Source organism: Camelus dromedarius, chromosome 13, assembly GCF_036321535.1.
Source record: "Camelus dromedarius isolate mCamDro1 chromosome 13, mCamDro1.pat, whole genome shotgun sequence".
In the NCBI taxonomy this organism is placed as follows: Eukaryota; Metazoa; Chordata; class Mammalia; order Artiodactyla; family Camelidae; genus Camelus; species Camelus dromedarius.
This window is the reverse complement of record NC_087448.1, coordinates 63,573,270-63,587,472: the sequence shown is the minus strand read 5'-3', so window position 1 is coordinate 63,587,472 and position 14,203 is coordinate 63,573,270. Positions and strand designations below refer to the sequence as shown.

The window sequence follows — 14,203 nt, the reverse complement described above, 5'->3', positions numbered from 1 at the left end:
CAACCTTCACTTTTACTTTCTGTTGGTTTAATTTGTTCTTTTTTTTTACCTTTCTAGCTTCTTATGCTAGAACTTTAGGCGTTTAATTTGGGAATTTAAATACTTAAATTTAAGACTTTCTTTTAAAATATAAGTACTTAAAGTTATAATTTCCAAACAATTTTTTATATAATTTTATATTTTTATTTTTTATTTTTATATATTATATATATATATTTTGTTTTATATATTATATTTTTATTATCTGTTCAAAATATTTTCTGATGTTCCTTGTGATTTCTTCTTTGACTCATTTTTTTTTTTTTTAGAAGTTTGTTGCTTAATTTTCAGATAGTTTGAGTTTTCCTGGATAACTTAACTGTAATTGATTTCTAATGTAATTCTGTTGTAGTCACAGAATATACTCTGTAAGATTCCTTCATTTGAAATGTAAGGCTTGTTTCATGGTGTAGTATATGGTCTCATAAGATTAAGTTGGTTAATAGTGTTGTTCAAATCACCTATATCTGAGATCAGAAAATGTTCTGCAAAGGACTGTATAGAAAATATTTTAGGTTTTGTGAATTATACAGTTTCTGTTTTAACTACTCTACCCTTGTAGTGCAAGAGCAGCTGTGATAGTATGTAAATGGTAGGTATGGCAGTGTTCTGATAAAACTTTATTTATAAAGATGGGCAGAGGGCCATGGATCTGCCCTGCAGTTTGCTGACTCCTGATTTATATGCCTGTGGATTTTTTTTTCCCATTTCTGTTGCTGAGAGAAGGAATATTAAAATTTCCAACTGTAACTGTGGGTTTCTTCATTTTTTCCTATAACTTTGTCAGCTTTTGTTTCATGTATTTCCTCCATGCAGTTTTTACCTCAACCTCTGATACTAAGTGCGTTCTCATTTACAGTTGTTATGCCTTTTGGATGAATTTATCTTTATCTGTGATAATTCTTCTTTATTGAAGTTAATTTTTTTCTGACATTAATGTGCATATGTCAGTTCCCTATGTTTAGTATTTATATTCATGGTGTATAAGTTTTTGTTATATGTTTAACCTGACTGTGTCTTTGTTTTTAAAATGTATCTCTTATAGGCAACATATATTTAATGGCTTTTTTCTTCTTTATTTCTTTTTCTTATTATTAAACATATCTAATAATCTCTGCCTTTGAGTGGAGGGTTTGGTAACTACATTTAATATTATTTATATGGTTGAGTTTAAGTCTACCACTTTGCTAATTTTTTTAATTGACATATAGTTCAGAGGTGCAGCAAAGTGATTCAGTTATAGCTATATGTTTTATATTTTATCTGTCTCTTCTCTCTTCTTTTATTGCCTTTTATGTTAGTCAAATTTTAAAAAATATTCTATTTTGAATCCTTGATTGGTTTTTTAAGCTGTACTATTTTGTATAAGTGACTGTTCTAGAGATTACAGTGATCATGATTGACTTTTACAGTTCATTTAGCATTAACATTATGCCACGTCATGTAAAGTGAAAGAACCTTATAAACCATAATTATATTTGACCTTTATGCTATTGGTGTGTGATCTTTTGGTGTAATACAATGCTGTTTTTGCTTTAAATAGTTGGTAGCCTTTTAAAGAATTTGAGAGAAATAAGTCTTTTGTATATAACTACATAGTTATTATTTCAGGTTTTCTTTATTTCTTTGTGTTGTTCTTAGTTTTATCTGATGTCATTTCCCTTCAGCTTGAAGAATTTCCTTTAACATTGCATAATGTCCAGGTCTAGAGATAAACTCTTAAGCTTATATATATATATTTACTCTTATTTTTCAAGAACATGTTTGCTGGATATAGGTTCTGGGTTGACAGTCTTTAACTGCTTTAAATATTTTGTTAAATTGTCTTCTGGTCTCTGTAGCGTCTTTAATTTTGAACTGTTTGATGTGTTCTTTTTCATTTTTTTTTTTTGTTTGTTTTTCTGCTTAGAGTTTGTTGACTTATTGAATTTGCACATTGATTTTTTTCACCAATTTTTAACCATTATTTAAAAATGCTTTTTCTGCCCCATTTGCTCTTCTTCTGAGATTCTTCTTATTTTGTTTGAAATTGTACTATTATAAGTCTGTGAGTCTTTGTTGTTTTTAATTTTTTCCCAATCTTTTTCCCTCTGTTCTTCAGATTGAATAATTTCTACTGATCTGTCTTCAAGTCATTGATCCTTTTTAATGTTGCTTTTAAAATGCTGTGAAGCCCATTTTCTCCCCTCCATTTACTTATTTACTTACTTTCCATCTTCACTGACAGATAACATTGTGTAAATTTAGCCTGTACAACATGATCATTTGATATATGTATATATTGTTAAAAGGTTAGCACAATTAGGTTAGTTAATACATCTGTTATTTCACATATTTAACATTATTTTGTGTGTGTGGTGAGAATATGTAAAATTTACTCTCTTAGCAGCTTTCAAGTACACAGTACAGTATTGTTAACTGTAGTCATCATGCTGTACATTAGATTTAAATTCCCAGAACTTATTTATCTTATAACTGAAAGTTTGTACTCTTTAACAGAATCTCCATACCTCTTCCCGCCCTACCTCAACCCTCTAGCTCCTGGCAGCTCTGTTTATATGAGTTTGGCTTTTTAGATTCCACGTATAAGTGAGATCATGCATTATTTATCTTTCTCTGATTTATTTCACTTAGATAATACCCTCAAGTTTCATCCATGTTGTCACAAATGGCAGGATATCCTTCCTCATGGCCAAATAATATTCTCTTAAATATATATACTGCATCTTTATTCATTCATCCTTTGATGGATGTTGAGGTTGTTTCCATGTCTTGGCCATTGTGAATAATGCTGCCATGAGCTTGGGGGTGCAGATGTCTCTGCACTTTGAAATACTGTAATCTTTAGTTCTATTTCATTTTTTAACTGTTTCCATTTTACTGCTGAGATTCTACATTGTCACCATGTTTTCCATTAAGTCCTCGAACAGATTTTTAGTAGCTGCTTTAAAAGTCCTTGTTTGTTAATTCTCTCATGTGAGTTATTTCATTGCCTTTTTCTGTTTACTACTTCTTTTCCACCCTTGAGAATAGGTCACATTTTCCTGCTGCTTTTCATGTGTAGAAAGTTTTAATTTTAGAGTGGACATTGTGTATCATCCCTAAATTCTCTTTGTCTTCCTCTGATGAATATAATTAAATTAATTATAAATTATAATTATATTATAATATTATATATTATAAATTATAATTATATTAATAAATCATCTTCAACTTGTGGTGGCTTGGTCTTATACTTTAAGATCGGTTTGTAGAAAGCCTGAGATGTTTTTTAAGCCCTCGTAACTTGGTCAGGCTCATGTCTCCTCTGCAGTGGGCAGCAGCTGAGATTGTGGCTGAGTTCTTTCAGCTTTCCAGTTGTTGTTTTCCACTGGACTCCTTGGACTCTTCCCTGAGTATACTTAGTTCAGGGGTCGGTGAAGAATTTGAAAGAGTTATATTAGTTTTTGAAGCTTATGCTGCTGTGTCACACCCATCTCCTGAATTTCCCCTGTGAATCTCCGGCAACTCTGTGGCCATGAATTTAATAAAACTGCAACTTTCTGCTTGAGTTCCAGTAGCCCTGTGCTTTTTGCAGACTAGGAATGCCCTCGGGAAAAGCTGTATAAATTTGAATCTCTTCGATTGTATTTCCCTTCTTTCAGTGGTCAGATTTTCCAGTTTCTACCTTCTCTTGGTGCTTTTTTCTGCTTTCAAATCATTATTTTACCCAGAGTTTTTTTTGTTTTGTTTTTTGTTTTTTTACAATTGTTATCTATGAAAGGGTTAGTTTAATGAGTTGGCAGAAGCTACTCCACTATTGTTAGAACTCTTCAGACTCATTTTGATTTATTTCAGACTGGCCCTTTAAGCACAGTTGCTGATTTAACACACATTTTGTTTTAGGGTTACACGTTTTTAACATAAGATAGAAACTCACTAGTGCTTCAATTATATATACTTGGTTTTAATAGGTAGTTATTTAGTGAAAAGCCTTGAGCTAAAGAATGTTTACAAAGACTGGTAAGAGGGACAGCCGTATTTCTGTTGCTATTTCTCTCCCACTTTATTAGCAGCAGCCTTTGATAGACAGCATTGGGACACATGGGACCAGATAATATTGGAAGAAAATGTCATTTTTCAACTGTCTTAGATAGGCTTTTACTTCTCTTGGTATTTCTACTTTGTGTAAGAAGTACTAAAATGTAAATGTTTGTCTCAACGGCTTCTGTCTCAAAATTCGTGTTTATGATAGGGCTGTGGGACATCTATTTACGTTTAAATGGTTAGCTAGAACCAGCTCAGGTTCAGAGGATAGGATCATTTTACAAATATTTGAGTTTATGGTTTTGACTTTAAGCAAAATATATTTAAAAGAAAGTATGTTCAAGAGGAAACTCGGTGAGTTGATTGTAGAGATTGTAAATGTAATGGCAATACATTTTTTTAATAAACTGAGTGTTTTGTGCTTCTAGTACAAGTCTAAGGTTAACGTATAGTCAAAATACATATATTAAGGGGTGTTGATTTTTAGTTGCTCTCTTGAATTCGAACAGCTTATTTTGTTGTTTTAATGTACATATAACTTTAAAGATAAGAAGGTAGATTTTAAAATTTGAACTTGCTCTTTTAGAAAGTAAACGCTTTCAAAACTTAGTATTCTTCAGGTAAATCCTTAAGTATTTTTGCTCATGGAAGAAAAGTGAGGTACATTATAACCCCAATATGTGATATTTGACTTTTTCTCTTTAGTTGAGTGTTGTAAGAGGTAGAGAAGAGGTGGACACGTTCAGCCCATAGAGAAGAGGCAGGTGAACACGTTCAGCCTTTTCTACAATAGTTTAACCCTAAATAACATTTTCATCACTATCGATTAGAGTTTGCTTGAAAAGTAAAATTATTGTAGTGATTGTTTTTTACCAATTGTAGGAACTAATTATACGTACCTGAATCTGGTGCTAGGCTTGAAGTCAGTAGGGCTGGCAGTTGGGAAGGGAAGATGGACATGAAATGGGGGTAAGGTGAGGTTAAACTAGAACCTACAAAGAAGATTTAGAACTTGTAGAAATGAATTGGAATGTATGAGCCCGAACTTGAGCCTTCATAACTCTCACTGGTTTCACACCTGCAACCTTGATGATGCAGGTGATCTGCAGTAGGTGTGGGACACCTCATCATGGAGCTGCACACACACTTGCCTCGGTATAATCTGGAAGAGCAAAGGTGGAGATCTGACAGGAGCTGGAAGAGCTTTGGGCCCAGTCGCTGCCCCATGCCAATGAAAGTGAGCCTAAAGAGCCATGACTGTGTGAGAACTGCCGTAACACCTGACTTTATGTTGATGTTCTTAACTTGGCTGCTGCTTCACTTCTGTCTTCTGAATCTCGTGGAAAAACTTTTTGAGGCCCAACCTAACCCACAACCATGTGGGGAATGGTATTTCGGAAAATGTAGTTGCAACCCAGCTAAGATAAAAAGCCATCACAGACCATCCCTTGTCACCACAGCACCAATGCAAACCTCTTTTAATCATATTTAACTTAAAAATAAAGCAAATTACAAACCTGTACTTTTGGTGAACATAATGCAACTATCCTTTGTTCAGCTGATAACATACAAATCCTTTCCTTAAGAAAAGGTACAAAATCCCTTTATCCATAGTTGTGTTAATTTTTTTTCTACCTACGTCACATTTTCTACTTATATCCTTAATGTAAGGATAAACTTACATTACTTACATAACTTAAATTTGGTAATACGATATTATATTAGCTACTATCAGATGGTTGTAGAAAGGGAGATAAAAATAAATTGACTAATATACAATTTTTTATATCATAAAAAGAAAAAATACTCATTAGAGTTTTCATTTCTGCAGCTAGTCATGTGGTTGTGGTTGCTACCTGTAATTGCCTTCTCTGGCTGTCATTCCACATTCCCTCTGTTCTTGGCAAGTACCTCAGCTGATTGTGGTTTCTTGCCTGGTAGGGTGACCTAAATCTTCATTCCTTAAGGGTCTGTGTCATTAGCCAGCCTGCCTGGATTATTTCCACTGCCTTTAATCACAGTACATGGAAATACTAAGTGGCCTCCTAGAGGAACTCCTGCATTCCAGACATACTTTTTCTTAGCCCCTCTTGTATAGTAGCAGCCCAGCTTCCCCTTGATTGTAAGATCAGTCACCCTAGTCAGTTCTGTAACCCTCTTTGTTGATTCATTGACACGAAAAGCCCAAAGTGGCTGGGTGACAGTCTCAACTTCCAGTTGAATGAAACTATTACTGTATCCCTTGGTGGAAATTAAGATCTACCAAGGGAACTGTATGGGCATGGATGAATGCATCATATGATGTATTGTGTTATGTATCAGTGAATTGGGAAGCAAAGTAAGTCAGTTAAGAATGAGAATGAATTAATACAAAATAATATAGTCTCACAGTACTCGGGAGTTAATCAGGATACCCTGTTCAGAAATATTTACTTTGAAAGAAGTGTAGATATATCCGAAATGTGCGTGTAGTTTTTTCTTGTTTATTACCCAGTATTTAATAATGGACAGGTGGTCGGTAGCTGTTGCATTCTGATTCTAGATCTGACGTGCTTTTTTGGATTTTTTATTTACCTAAAGCAAACAATTGTATTTACTATTTTGAGCTTTTATAAGTTAATAAGACTAAAACAGTTAGCGTAAATGACTTCTTTTTCACAAGTGAAAATACTATAGTAGCACTGCATGTCATGTCTAATCTGAAACTGGAAATTATAATAATGTAGTGATTAGGATGGTGAGCTTGGAGCCAGACTGCCTGGCCTTAAATCCCAGCTCTTCTGCTTACCATGAATTCCAGTTAGCTATTACTCGGTAACAACCCCCACTCCCCCAGAATTTCAGTGGCTTAAAATGAGTGTGTGTTATTATGAATCTGTAGATCAGGTGGATGACTCTGATCATCTGGGCTAGATTTGGCTCATTACAGTTGAGCTGATTTCATCTGGGATTGCTCATGTATCTGTGGTCACCTGGCAGGTTGGCTGGAGGCTGGCTGATCTATGGTGGCTTCTCATATTTCTGGCGGTTGGCTGACTATCTGCTGGATGATGGAGGGTGACTGAGGCACATATCTCATCATTTATTAGGCAAGTCTGGTCTTGTTCACATGGTGGGGGGCAGGATTCTAAGAGAGGTAGTAGAAACATGCAAGGTCTCTTGAGGTCAGCACTTGAAACTGGCACAGTGTCACTTCTGCCACTTTCTGTTGGTTCAGGGCAAGTCATGAGGCCAGACAAGGCTCAAGATGTGGGGAAATCAACTTTGCCTTTTGTTGGGAGGAGCTGCAGTGTCACATTGCTGGGGGTATGGATACTAGGAGGGGTGGAGAATTGGGGCCATTTTATATTCATCCTACCATGTAACACCATCACGCACAAATCTCTCCATCTCTTTGAATCTATTTCCTAACCTGTAAAAATGGTTAGGAGAGTAATGATACTTTTTGAGACAGTTTTGAAGAATAGATAAAATAATCTATATAAAGTGTCTTTGACAGTGTCTTGATATATGCCAATATGTACTCAGTAAATTTTTATTATTACTACTTGGTAATAATTAGCCGGGTGTTTTATATTCATTACTATATACTCATAATAATCCTTTGATAGTGTCATTATTTCCTTCTTATAGCTGAGGAGACAGGCTGAGCTGCTTAAGTTACCAATATGCCAAGATTGGTTGTAGACCCAACATTTGAACCAAAGTATTATCATGTTTTTGCTTTTTTGCTTTGAGAGCCAGTACAGTGGTAACATATGTGGGCTCTGGAACTGTGTTAAGAGTCCTTGTCCCAGACCTTACTAGCCTTTCCGCCTTGGGCAAATTACTTAACCTCTTTGTGCATCACTTTCTAGGAAAGGAGATTACTTACCTCCAAAGGTTGCTGGTGAGGATTAAATGAATTAATACACATTAAGTGTTTAGAACTGTGAGCACAGGCTAGAGGGGTACTCAGTATGTTGTTATTTCTTCTCCTCTTAATATTATACCATGCTGCCTTTAGTCTAAACCTTTAAAACCTTTCTTACAGAAAAACATAAATGAGACTGAAATTGTCACCCTTTTTAGAGCTATCTAATTTTTTCATGAAGTATTATTAACCTTTATGGTTAGTTTCCTAATATAATAATTAATTATGGGTTTTACTGGTGTGAATTGGTTATATAGGGACATTTCAATTTGAGGAAAAACTATTCCACAGTGTTTTGGGTTTTTTTTTCCCCCTCATCTCCTTTCTGAGCTTTGCTTGCATAAGGTCATTCATTTCTGTGGCTTCCATTCTATGTTGGTTACCCCCAAATCAACATCTGAAGTTTGACCTGACTCCTGGTTTTCATTCCTTAATTGGTTTTTCTTCTTTCTCCAATTAGTTATTAAATTTACTATTTCTGTAATCTCTCACACCTTCTCTTCCTCTTTATGTTTATTGCTTTTGGTTTAATCCAGATCCTCATGATTCTTTTTCCTTCTCTCTCTCTCTTTTTTTAATATCTGACCTTATTTATTTGTTACTCTTGGAACATCATATTTTTGACTGAACTCAGAGATGGAAGCTCTCAGAGAGGACAGCTTCTGTCTCTTGGTAGTTTGTTCCTTGTGTTTTTCTTTGACCTCCTTCATTCTTTTGGCCAAAAGTTTAGCATATTCTGCAGCCTTTCCTTATTTTTCTTAGCATGCTGTTCTTTCAGGGCAAATAGGTTGATGTTTGTGTTACAGAACATGTGGAGTAACAAACACTGCATGCATCTTGGGTGCTTTGGTCCTTGGTTTCTTACTTTCTCTGTTTAGGTGCTTTCTCATGACATGCTGGCAGACATCATCTTTAGAGAGATTGAAAAGTTTGTGAATTCTAGCTATTTTGGACCCCAGGGCGATGAGGCACAGTCGTATCAGTGAGTCCAGGAATATCCTCTCTGTCCCCTTTTTATGATGACCAAATTGAGAACACTTAGATTGGCATTCGCAATGCAACCCTGAACAAATTTGCACTTTCTTTCTCCAGTTTTCCTTGATCTATAACAGAACTTCACCTTAACTCAGTAGCAGACAGACACAGCCATGGATCAGGACACCCTGCTTCATGGGGAAACCTTGTTTATCATTTCCCACTACTGATTTGGACTATATAACCCTTCCATTCTTCACCCAGAACATTAGCAGCAACTTCTATAGCCATATGCTTTGCATAAAAGGTATGAAGTTTGCATTTATCATCTACTTCAGTGAGTTTCTGGCAACCAGTGGCTCGGAAAGAGATGTTCAACTTCATTCTGAAGCAGCTGACTGCCTCTGAGGTGCCACGAAAAAGAGCTTTTTTATAGAGAGCAAACCAGTGGGAGAAGGAAGGGGAGAGAAGGACAAAATAGGGATAGAGGATAAAAGAAAGGGTTATTATGGGATTTTATGAAATCGTGTGTGAAACCTTTGACAATTGTAAAGCACTATAAAATTTAAAGAATCTTTTGTTCACTAAAAAAGTAAATTTAAAAAATTAGTAACCTCCTAATCAGTCTCTTAAGTTCTATTCTTACCTTTTTCTAGTCCATCTTCCAGGAACTGTCAAAATAGTTTATGTAAAAGACATTTGATCATTTTATTCCCTTGGTTAAAACTTTAAATTCTCATTGCTCACAAGAAAAAAATAAATTTGATCATTTAGGTTTCTTGATGAATCTGCCTCTGCTTCCCTCTCCAGCAGAATCTTTAGTTACTTAGCGACAGAATTTCTGAGTTCTGGCTATGTGAAATTACCCTGTACTGTCATATTCTCTTGCATGTCTATACATTTCCATGTGCTTTTAATTTCGTCTGAAATCCTCTGCCTAGATTTGTTCTGTTGGCAGACTTTGTGCATCTTTTTTGGAGATTTACTGAAGTGTGATTTCTCAGGGAAGGTTTCCTTATCCCTACTATACACTGTCAGACTCCTGATTCTTTGCCTGGACTGGTATATGCTTTTATTATAGCTTTTATCACATTGATATTTTTAAACATCTTTGTTTCGATATAATTTGTATACCATACAGTTCACTAATTTAAAGTGTATAGCTCAGTGGTTTAGTATATTTACAGAGTTATGCATTATTACCATAATTTTAGAACATTTCATTATCCCAAAAGAAACCTACATTTCTTAGCCAACACCTCCTAGCATCTCACTCTCCTTCCCCCCTCCATCCTGCAGTCATTGATCTGCTTTCTGTCTCCAGAGATATGCCTATTCCATACATTTCATATTAGTGGAATCATTTATTATTTAGTCCTTTGTAGTTGGTATCTTTAACTTAATGTTTTCAAAGTTCAGCAATCTTGTAGTATTATATGTTAGTACTTCATTTCTTTTTATTGCCAAATATTTCATTGTATGGGTAGACAATATTTTATCCATTCGTTAGTTGATGGGCATTTGAGTTGTTTCTGCTTTAGCTATTATGAATAATACTATAATGAGCATTTGTGTACAAGTTTATGTGCAGACATACATTTTTATTTCTCTGGATATATACGTAGGATCATTTGGTAACTGTTTAACTGTTTGAGAAAATACCAGACTGTTTTCCAAAGCTGCAGTGTCATTTAACATTCCCACCATCAGTGTATGAAGGTTTTAATTTCTCTACATCCTTGTCCACACTTGTTATTGTTGTCTGTGTTTTTGATTACAGCCATTCTAGTGGGTGTGAACAAGTATTTCGTTGGGATTTTGATTTGCATTTCCTGATGGTTAATGATGTTGAGCAACTTTTCATGTGTGTATTAACCATTTGCATATCTTCTTTGGAAGACTATTCAGAGCCTTTGTCACATTTTAAAATTGAGTTGTAATAGTTCTTTATATATTCTAGATATAAGCCCCTTATCAGTTATGATTATGTAATTTTTCTCCCATTCTGTTGGTTGTCATTCACTTTGTTGATACTGTCCTTTGAGCTATAAAAGTTTTTTTGTTTTTGTTAAAAATTCCCACTTATCCTTGTATTCAGAGTTGAGCCTAGTCTCTCTCTTCTGTTGTTTATCCTTGTATTCAGAGTTGAGCCTAGTCTCTCTCTTCTGTTGTTATAGTCTTGACACTTAAAGGAGTCCAGAATAAGTGACCATGGCATAAAAGTTATTTTGAGAAGAAATCTCTTAACCTGCCTAAAAACGGAGTTTCCCCAAAGAACTCAATTGTCATAAATTCCCTTTTGGGGAGCAGCCAGGAAAGATTGACTCTTATCACTGGAGATGAAAAGTTGCTACACCATACCTAAATAGACATTGTCACAGAACTACCTTGTCTCTCATCTGTTCTTGTAAGGGCCCATTTATCTTTCCAAAAAGTCATTTATTTTCCTGTAAGTGCCCTTCACTTATTAAGGTGCTATGTAAGTCCCAGATTCTAAACATCTCCTTGAGTCACATTTTTCTGTAAACTTGTTTGTATACATACATATGTGAATAAAAGTCTGTCTTTTCTCTTGCTAATCTGTTGTATGGCAGAGAAAAACCTTTTTTCTCTATCTTAAGTTTGCTGGCTGGGGCCTTACAAATTAGACTGACAAAAGAATAATGCATTTTTAGAGAAGTGACAGGACAGAGGAAAAGGATTCTTGAGTTTCTAAGGGTGGCAAGTTGTGGAAAGTTAAATGTATGGGGAAATAATGGAAGATAAGGACTAGTGAAAATTTTAAAGTTAAAATTTTTAAATTGAGATGTAATTGACATATTAGTTTCAGGTATACAATATAATGATTTGATATTTGTATATATTGTGAAATGATCACCACAGTAAGCCTAATTATAGTTAACCTCTGTCACCACACAGTTAGGAGTTTTTTCTTTTAAAATTCACTCTTAGCAAATCTCAAATGTACAATGCAATATTATTGTATATAGTCACCATGTTACATCCCCATGACTTACTTACTTTATAACTGAAAATTTGTACTTTTTGACCATGTCCACCCATTTTGCCCATCTCTTCCTCTACCTCTGGCAACCACCAATCTAAATTGTTCCCTGTAGCTATGAATTCGGTTGTTTTCTGTTCTGTTTAGATTCCACATATAAGTCATATCATAGGGTATTTGTCTTTTTCTCTCTGACTTATTTCACTTATCATAATGCCCTCAAGGTCCATTTAATGTCTGAAGAGTGTTCTATTGGAATTAAATTTGGAATTAAGTCTGGCTTTATCAATTACAAGTGTTACGACCTTGTGGACTGTGGACATGTTGCTTCTCTTAATCTCTAAGAGAACATCATGTATCTCAGGGTTACTGGAATAACACAAAGTACATAAAAGTAACTTATGTAGCTCCTCGCAAATAGGTGCTTAGCGGCTATTAGTTTTATTCTTTCATTTATTATATAATAAATACAATAATTTGCCAATCTAAAAGTAAACTTTTCTTTTCAAAATACTGAAGTATTTTCATAATGTACTTTGCCTGCAGCCAGAGACTTCCCTAACACTGTGAAATATAGTTACATCTTGGGTTCTAGAAATTTGTCAAGATGCTAAGCTAGAAGTGACAATTACTTTTTCTCTTTTAAACAATTTTATATTTTAAAAACACAAATGGAGATCGTAGTATATATGTGTATTGTTTTGCTGCTTCAATTTAATATGTATTTTGGACTTTGATCTGGATCAGCACATAAATTGCCTCATCAATTTTAGTTTTGTATGTGTATACCAAAAATTGCTTAACTTTTCCAATGCAGGACATGTAGGCAATTTTCAGTATTTTGCTATTATACCTATCTCCGCATGTAAATACAAAAAAATGTAGTCTGTGTTCCCATTGCCTGGTATCTTGAGGTTGAAACTGGCATGGGACTAAGGGAAGAGTCAAGGAAATGGGACCGAATTAGAACCAGGAGCAGTAATGGAACCATACCGAAAACCTTCTCTACTTTGGGATTACTGTTTATTTTCCTGACAGTAAACCCTTTTTTGTTGTTGAATGTAGCTGGACTAGGAAATTTCGTTCCTTAACACGTCACAAATCCAAATGAATATTGTGAGGCTTTTCACTAGTCTCAGTAGAAATGGTCTAGTGTTTTGTAATTAAGTTTAATTATTTGTTCTTTACTTCTGAAAACTAGTTTATTGTATTGAAGAATTTTCTTTCTCATCCTGGTTTGCTGTAAGATATTTATATAAATCAGGAATAGTGAGCAGTTTAATTTAGATAATCTTGTGCTTTTTTTTTTTTTGCCGATCAATAGAATTCTTTCATTAATAAATTCTCTGATGTTGACAGTCTTTGCAGAGTGAACTTGTTTGCGAGAGAGCCATCGCACACTAGTGAGACAGTGAAATTATGTGCATATTTATTACTTGTCTCATCTAAAACAGATTCCTGAGCTATGATTGAACCACCTCTGAATCAGTACCCCTGACTTAGAGAATTGCTGTATCCTCATAGCTTAAATCTATTTTACCTTAAACCATCCATTTACTCTCTAGGGAGGGGGAACTATACTGATTATCTTGGCTAGTTAGGGCCTATTTAATGGACTTAGATGTTACTACTACCCTAAATTCATTGCAGCTATGTTATCAAAGAGGGGTGTAATGATTGTAGGGGAGGCAAACACATATCCACGTTGTTTTGGGCATTTTTGCAATGTAAAAATATGAGATAAATAAGAGACTTGTCAAATGTTTACTAGATTTTTTCCTCTTGTGGTACACCTGATAGTGACATTTTTTTCTGTTGGGTTGTTTTTCTTCACTGTTTATCGATGTTCTTAGTATATTCTGGTTGCTAGCTTTAAAAAAAAGTTGAATTGCAAATACCTTTTCCCATATGAGGTATTAATTTTAATGTAGTAAAGCTTATCAGTCTTTTATTTTTTGATTTATGTATCTAATTACATTTAGTTTGATTTAAGAAATCTTTCCAGACTTGGATAATAAAACACATCTCTTGTTTTAAACCTTCGTCTTTCATTTTAGTTTATTGGGGGTGCTATTATATCTTTTTTGCCATCAACAGTGGGATAGGCCTTGAAATTCTTTTTTTCCTTTATGAATATTCAGATTCCTTTAATAAAGACTCTGTCTTTTCTGCGTTGATCTGTAAAACTAACTCTCATAATCAAGTTTCCATATGTGTGTGGGTCTATTTCTGGACTCAGTTCTGTT

The 14,203-nt window shown here is 34.5% G+C and overlaps 1 protein-coding gene and 1 pseudogene across 6 annotated transcripts in view; one reads left to right on the top strand and one right to left on the bottom strand.

Annotated features, from left to right (window-relative positions):
* PDS5B (PDS5 cohesin associated factor B) overlaps positions 1-14,203 on the top strand; it is a 177,732-nt gene that overhangs the window by 14,509 nt on the left and 149,020 nt on the right. The window lies entirely within an intron of this gene.
* On the bottom strand, positions 8,566-9,337 carry LOC105101121 (small ribosomal subunit protein eS6-like; annotated as a pseudogene).